This window comes from Zonotrichia leucophrys, chromosome 11, assembly GCF_028769735.1.
Source record: "Zonotrichia leucophrys gambelii isolate GWCS_2022_RI chromosome 11, RI_Zleu_2.0, whole genome shotgun sequence".
NCBI classification, from domain to species: domain Eukaryota; kingdom Metazoa; phylum Chordata; class Aves; order Passeriformes; family Passerellidae; genus Zonotrichia; species Zonotrichia leucophrys.
Window position 1 is genome coordinate 15,845,780 of NC_088181.1, and position 8,090 is coordinate 15,853,869.

The 8,090-nt window shown below is 37.4% G+C and overlaps 1 long non-coding RNA gene across 4 annotated transcripts in view; it reads right to left on the reverse strand.

Moving 5' to 3' along the window:
• Nucleotides 1-7,210, reverse strand: part of LOC135452764 (uncharacterized) — a 147,663-nt gene extending 140,453 nt beyond the window's left edge. For 2 of the 4 annotated variants that reach the window (XR_010441694.1, XR_010441692.1), the window contains exon 1: nt 7,065-7,210. This is a non-coding gene — a long non-coding RNA (uncharacterized LOC135452764). The remainder of the gene's footprint in view (nt 1-7,064) is intronic. The other 2 variants (XR_010441693.1, XR_010441691.1) reach the window with 2 other exon arrangements.
• Between the last annotated feature and the right edge of the window lie 880 nt (nt 7,211-8,090).

Genomic DNA, 8,090 nt, shown 5'->3' on the forward strand with positions numbered 1-8,090 from the left:
ATTATTACAATAAATATATGGGGGGTTTTCCCTTAAGACTATAGAAATTGGCCTATCAAGCTATGGCTTTTCATTAAGAGTGCTAATTTATACATTTGTTAAAAATGTAGCATTTAAACTGCCATATGACAGCACTATAACAAAATAAATTTTATTAGTCACTATTCAATACTATTCAATAATAAACAGATACTCACTTAAGAAAAATAAAGGGGAAAAAGTTTGAGGTCTGTTTCTCATGCAATTTTTTTCTCTGTTTCTTCCATTTTCCTGTTATTCCACTCACATTTAAACACAAGATCCTCAAATACTGTTTTACCTGTCCCATTTGGGGATAAATACTTGTCCCAGGGGACGAGTGGCTTTTGTGCAAACTCTGGATTTGATCCCATTTACATATCCTCTTGCCATTTCTACATTTACTTTAGAGTAATATTAACAGTTTCTTTCCTACAAGTGAAACTGTAATGAGTGATGAGCAGGTTATAAAAACTTGTGCAGAAAGCAGGAATAGGAAGTTAAAGGTGTTGGGGAGGATGAAACAACAAAGCAAATATGATTTTTTTTGTTTTTTCTCCCCAGTGCACATTAGGGACAGCATGGATTCTATGTGTAGAAATATGAGGTGTTTTTTTTTTAAATTCAGGGCTTACAAGTTGAAATATGAAGAATTCCTAATGTTCATGCAATATCATTGAAATACTGCACTATTCTTATGTTGCTCCAGCAAGTAACTGACATATTTCCAAATTTTACACAACTGTGACTTCAAAAAATAGGTTCTGAAAATTAAACCTAGTCAAGTTGTACATATTAATGACATTTTTTACATCTTTAAGTGAATTCTGTATCAGGTCACTTGAACAGAGAGCCTAATGAGTTCTGACATTCATTAGTGGTCTTGCAGACCACATATCTAAAGAAGCTCCATAGGTTTCCAAGGCCAAAAGGAATCTCTGCTTATTCCAACTTACAAGTGCCACAGCACTGCACCAAGCCATTCCCAGGTCAGATCCAGCTGGCTGAGTCGCTTCAAGCAGTGAATAAAGCCAGCTGAAATCAGCCATGCAATGCCAAACACAGCCCTTGGCTCCACAAGTGCCACAGTCAGCCAAAGCCAAGGAGGGACCCAGGAGCATCCCCAGCTCCCTGCACACTCACATCCCATGGGCACATCCCAATCCCATCCCTGAAGATGGGCCAGGTCAGGCTGAGCTCACAGGGTCAGACCTATGGGTGGTTTAACTTTGTGGCCAACCCTGGGTGTAAACCACAGGTAAGGACAGGGCCAGGATGAAATCCTTCCCTCCCATCTTCTCCCAGGTCAGAATTCCCTGCATACCTACATTTCTACTGAAGCCGTCTACTGCCACTCTGTATCTTTCCCAAGAATTGCTAGGCATCTTATGAAATATTTAAGGCATGTAATGTCATTACTCTGTTGATGTTTGCATTCTCTGTGTGCAGGGCTGGTTATTATTAGAATTAATATTTTAATTTCTAGCATGTTTCAGTCATCTCTCATGGGTTTTTACTCAACTGGTTCACATCAGTTCTCACCCATTTCATTTATTTTAATATTAACCACATTAATATTTCTCCTTTTTGTATTTCAACTACTGATAAATTCATTTCAAAAATTCATTATATAGTTGATTTTTAATTCTAATTCCACCAAAGTGTAAGAAATGTTATTCTGAAAGTCTATTTAGGACCATATTTTCCACAGAAATGTCCCAGACTTTTGTGATGGTGACACAGTTTGCATTTGCAAATCAAATAATACAGTGTGCACATAATTACTTCATCAAAACTACATACACAGCCACTGGGCCTGGTAATGTAATGGCGCTTAATCCTGTTTTCAGCATAGGTATTTCTCACATTGCCTCCCTGTTTTCCCCTTAACATGTTCATGAGTACTTTGTTTTTCCTTTTCCATCCTTAGCGTGGGCTGCACTGCCTGTGGATCTCCTACACTTTCATTCATCTGAATTAGACAGTAACACCATCCTTTGAATTGATAATTCACACATGAGGCTGTGCTTAGATCTAGGACAGTCCTGGTCAGAAATTGTGATTTAGTTCCTGCATGTTTAAACAGACCAACACTGCACAGAACACTGATAGACAAAGTTGATGTTTAATACCATGACAAGCACTGTAAATTCAGCAGACTGAGAAAAGAAAGCTCTCAGAAGTTAAAACATACTCAAAAAAACGCCCCAAACACTACAGCAGGAACAAGCTATGAATAATGCCTACAACTGGCAGATTTTTTTTAATGAAATCATTTCTAGGAAAATATTTTGAATTGTGCCCATAATGTTTGCAAGTAAGAACAAGACCTTCATTCAGGACTGGAGTAACTTTTCAGCATTATCCTTCTCTCACACGTACATTTACACCACCTCAGAGCTCCACAAGGCTCACTGCCTGCATTTATCAAAGGCTGGAATTTTCTCTTGATGTTAGGGAGATCATCTACCAACACTGGATCTCTCCACACAATTCCAGCTCCTCTGGAACCTCACCATCCATCCCCTGTGAATGCACACACAACACACGGGAGGGATGTTTGATGCATGGAGATCACCTTCCAGAAAAGACTTGGACCTCAGCTCCAGTACCCCCAGTAAAGCTCTTTTGCCTTGATTCTCCCTGATATATCCTATTTCAGAGGGGCTACAAAAGCACCCTGTTCCTTTGCACAAACCTACCCCACCTATTCTGGCACTTTCACTCTGCTTTCTGTCTGTAAACAATTCACAACATCTGCAAAGGTTCCAGAAGTCCCTTCAACAAAGATAGTCACCAAACCTAAGTTAGGAATTTCTGCAGAGGGCTTTAGCCAACACCATCAAAAGCAAGGCATTGCCTTCACATAGGAAAGTACAATTTTGATAATCTCAGAATACATCTGCCAAATATGAACTTTATGTTGCACCATTTCTTGGTGAAGGTATGGTGACCAGAATCTATTGCTGTATTTAAATAGCAAGTCATTTTGATATTATACTTCAAAAGTAAACTAATTTAGTCAACTAATCTTGTTTATTTCCTAAATATTGTTAGTTTCTATCAGTCCGATGATTTTTCCAGACACTTACATAACAAGCATTAAAAAGATACATTTAGCAGCTACAACTGTTAACATAACAAAGGCTACAGAATCCAGAGGTTATTGCATTCTCCCAAAAGTACTTAAATAATAGCCTAAAATCTGAAGAATTACTTTAATACTTCAATAAAAATAACCCAATTCAAAACATTTTCAAGGAAACATAGCTCCTTGCTCTAGGCTACCGAATAATGGCTGAAAGAAAGTATATAGCTTGTCACTTCTGATTAGAGAACTGTGCCTCTGTGCTTTGAATGAGAGGCATGTCTGGTAATAGGAAGTGCAGATATTAAATTTAATAAAATAACGTGGAATACGATATATATGAAAGTTGACCAAGTATAGCACAAAATGTAACATACATTACCCTGCTCAGTCAACTACTGTGGCCCAGCATCTAATGACAGACTTAATTTCTATTTTCCAAGGAGAGTACTACAAAAATATAATTTTCAGATTATACAAATATTTTATCAGACTACACAAAAAATGTAACAAAAAATTGCCTTACATCTCTACATGAATACAGAACGGCAGCAGAAATTTGTTAGACTATGAAACATTCAGCCTAAAAATTCCACAGAAAGGAATTCCACATTAGGTCTTGTAAATAATTAGTTACAAAGACCCTGATGGTAATACATTACAGCATCATATGACCCACAGCATATTTCTTTCTTTCCAGGTTTAAGGATTCACTCAGTTTGGGGTTATTTGTTGGGTCATCTTTGGTTGTTTTTTTTAACACACAATCAGGATACAGCATTAACATACTGCTTAGGGAAAAGGAAATGCCTTATCTCTGTTTTTGTCTTAATTCTGGCATGCCAATGCAAATCCTAACAGCTTTGTCTTTCAATACATTAACCCTCACCTTGTTTTTTCACAATTAAATAAGCTCCACACAGTATTTTCCATTTCCTTTCTAAAGCAGAACTGTGCTACCTGTGATATGACACATAAGGGATTTTAAAACAATTCCAAGAGCTAATCCCAGTAAACCTAGAATTAAAGTTCTTGTTTTCATATTTCACTTTCAAAATATTTAGAACTTTGACAGATATGACATTATGTTTTCATTAAAACAGTTGATTTCAAAATGCTGCACTGTGCAAAAACACCATAAACAGTTTATGATGAACTGCCACACTCTTAATTAAAACAATAAATCCAGTGCACAATATTTGTGCAGCCTCTGGTTTGACCTTTGCCTCTTGCTATCCACTACCAAAGCTGCTGCCTCATTCTGTGCACCAGATGTAGAAGGTTTTAAACCATGATCTGAAAGGCAGTAAAGATAAAATAAGAGAAAATGTGCCATTACTCTTTGCAGTTATGATTAATTCAGTTCATATTTTACAATCTGGTTATGGAGTAAAACTGCAGACTTTACATCAAGCATTTGCCATTCAATATACCAAATGTATAAAAATGCCTGATACTTTAGAAAATGGCACAAAGCTAATTCACAACCACCACATGAAGGACAGAAATAGGAATAATAAAAAAAAGGACAGTAATTAGCTATCCATCTAAAATAATGAAGCTATTTCAGCCACTTGGTCAGTCTTGGCAAGAAACACATCTGTTAGAACAAAACAAACTAATGCTCCCTTATCTCTCCACTCCTTGATTTTAGATTAAAATAGCCTTTAAAACAATCAGGTCTGCTCCACAAAGAGAAACCAAAGGTTATTAATTACTATGACATGCTGTAATGATCACAGATTTGTTGTGTTTTCCTGGAAACAAAGTCGAATACAGAAACAAGTCCAAAACCCAAGGACAGGATATGAGCTGGGATCCTGGAGTACAAGCTGGTGCAGGCAGAAATCTTGCAGACAAGAAGATAAATTGAGAAGTCCTCATTCTGAAAACACTTATAGATTTATCAGTTTGTTACTTTAATCCTCTGGCTTTGTGTACAGCAAAGCCTCCAGGAGCAAACATCTGGTTGGTAGAGTCAAACATGAGTATTCATTGCATCCTTAATATTTCCCTTTTCTGTCAAAAGAAATCAATTGACCAACTGAAGCCAATATAGCTCATTCTCTCATTAATGGGAAATTGGCACAAAACATATTTCTGCCTTAGGATGAAAGGGAAAAACACTGCATGTTGCCAAATTAAGAAATCCAGGATTCAAATGCAAGTCCATTCACAGCCTAAGTAGTGCAGATTTCCTGTCGTAGAATAATTCCCCAGATATCATTCCAGAGAAGAAGAACCTTTTCTTTGCTAGTTCTTTGATTTGCCCACAGTCAGAAAGAAACCTCTCTGCCCATGGTTTTCCCTTTTCAGAGACAGGCTGCAGTTAACAAGACACCAGGTGTTTGAGGGGGTAGGGCACTGCTCAGGAGTGCATTTTGAGTATTTCTTTTACACCCCAATTTCATTTACAAATCAAAGGGAAAAAAACCATAGGAACACACACAAAACTTTCTCCAGCCTTGTTTTCTTACACAACAGCCATTATGCATTCAAAATCCAAGTGCAATGCTGTAGAAAGCCACGTATCACTTTTCTGCATCATTGAAAAGCAACACAAAAGCTCACATTCAAGGCAGGAGTTCTGCAAGGACACAAAAGGAAACACATATCTATTTTCCTGCCCACTGAGAAATTAGAAAATAAAATTTAAAAGGCCAGACATTATTTTAAAAAATCCACTGCCCTAAAATCTCTAATATCTTTGTTAGTATTGGTAACTCTTACTTGTATTAACTTTTTTTTAAGGAGACACACAAAACAATTGCATGATAATCACTGTGAACAAAAAAACAAACAAGCCCAACCTATAAACAATTTTAACTCCACAAAAATAGCTTCCAAGCACCTTAGGGAAAAACAAAAAAAAAACCCCATGCAGTTAGCACAGATTTCAAAGTTTATGAAGAGGTATTTTAGTGTGAGAGCTTCACTTGTTTTATTTGTATTATCAGAAGTCCCACAGAAGTGAATCTAAAGCATTTGTGGAACCTTAACATGAAGAAAAGAGTTTTAACATTTGAAGATTATATCTTAAGCAAATTTCTCTTCCAGCAGCTCTTAGCTAATTTCTGCAAAGGAGAAAACTTTCTTAGAGACTGAGCACGCAACAGGAAAAGTTTTAAAGACATCCCTTTGTGAAACACACACTATATGTACTTCTTAAAAATAGCAACCAGAAGGGAAGTGTTTGCACCCTTTTACATTTACCTGAATTCTCCTGCTTAAAATATGCAACCTATTTTAAAGGGCTGCAAATTTGCAATTTCAACTCCATTTTCTTTTGGTTGCTTTATCCAAGTACATAACCTGTTTTAACAAGGCCTTTCCAGCTAAAGAGCTGACATGTTTGCCAGCTTTTTGCTTTAACAGCACTGCATTCTGAAAACTGCAGATCACTCTGCCATAGCTTGCATGGAAGTTCTCAAAGACAACCAAAACCAAAAATACATCAGCAAACAAACACCATTGTATCAAACACTCCTCTCTAAACCTCTCTGCCATAGCTTTCATAGAAATTTTCAAAGACAAGCAAAACCAAATAAACATCACCAAATAAACATTATTGTATCAAACATTCCTCTCTAAACCTCTCTGCCATAGCTTTCGTAGAAACTTTCAAAGACAAGTAAAACCAAATAAACATCACCAAATAAACATTATTGTATCAAACACTCCTCTCTAAACCTCTCTGCCATAGCTTTCGTAGAAACTTTCAAAGACAAGTAAAACCAAATAAACATCACCAAATAAACATTATTGTATCAAACATTCCTCTCTAAACCTCTCTGCCATAGCTTTCAGATCACTCTGCCATAGCTTTCACAGAAATTTTCAAAGACAAGTAAAAATATAACTCACCAACTAAACACCATTGTATCAAACACTCCTCTCCAAATCTGTCTCACAAAGTGGATGATTTTTATTTTGCCACACATATTCATGAGCTCCATACCTGTTCCATCAGGAAGGACTGGCTGTTTTCCACAAACAGGTAGAAGGACAGGAGCACAAAGAGCTACCCAGAATGAGCCACACCTTTATAAACCCCGTCCCAGGTGCTTTGGGGATGGGCACCAGGTGCACCCACTTATCCTAACAAGGCTCTGCAGCAGCTGTGGGACAGACGGACAGGGGAGAGGAGCTGGGAAGGGGGATTTGGAGGTTGGGACTTTTGTGTCATTGTTAAGGTTGTGAGAGGTTGCACCTGGGTTAATTGATTTCACCTGAACCCTTTCTGCTGTGCCCTGACCCGGCTGGGTCCCATCAGCCAGATTGGCCCTGCAGGTGAAACCCAGGCAGAGCCCCAGAGCAGCCACAGCCAAAAAGGGACCTGGAGAAAACACTGCTGGGACAACTTCCAAATTACTAATTAATCCTTCATGCTTTCACAATACTCAACTTGTTCCTATCAGCCACAATGCTTCATGAACAAATATTAAAATTGCAGGAGAACACTGTCAAGATGTAATTTCAATTTCATGTAGCATTTTTCAAAGCAGAAATCTTGACCCTGGCAAACTCACCCCTCAAGTTAAAACTTTCTAATGAACACCTGTAAACATATCCAAGTGATGACTGGGGTTTTTTAATGTGGTCACCAAAATGCAAAACAAACAAATGTGCCCCCCTGCTATAGATCTATAACAAAGAAAGTCAAAGCTTCCAAAACCAGCTGCAAGAATATTGAACATTAGCCAATAGCACATTTTCTGTAATCTAGTTCTCAAAAACACTTCTAGTTCTTAAACACTAAAACATGTTAGTTGAAACAGTAATTTCATGAACTTGCAAGTTTTTGCCCATAAAAATAGGTGATATTTTACAAATTTTAAAGACACTGAAAACCATTTTTTTTTAATTGGAAAGGTTGGGCAAACTTAAATTAAGGGTGATGCATATGTTGCTCTAATAATAGTTGCATGCCTACAGCACAGGAGTCCATCCTTTTAGAAGAAAACATTGCTCCACAGAGTACATT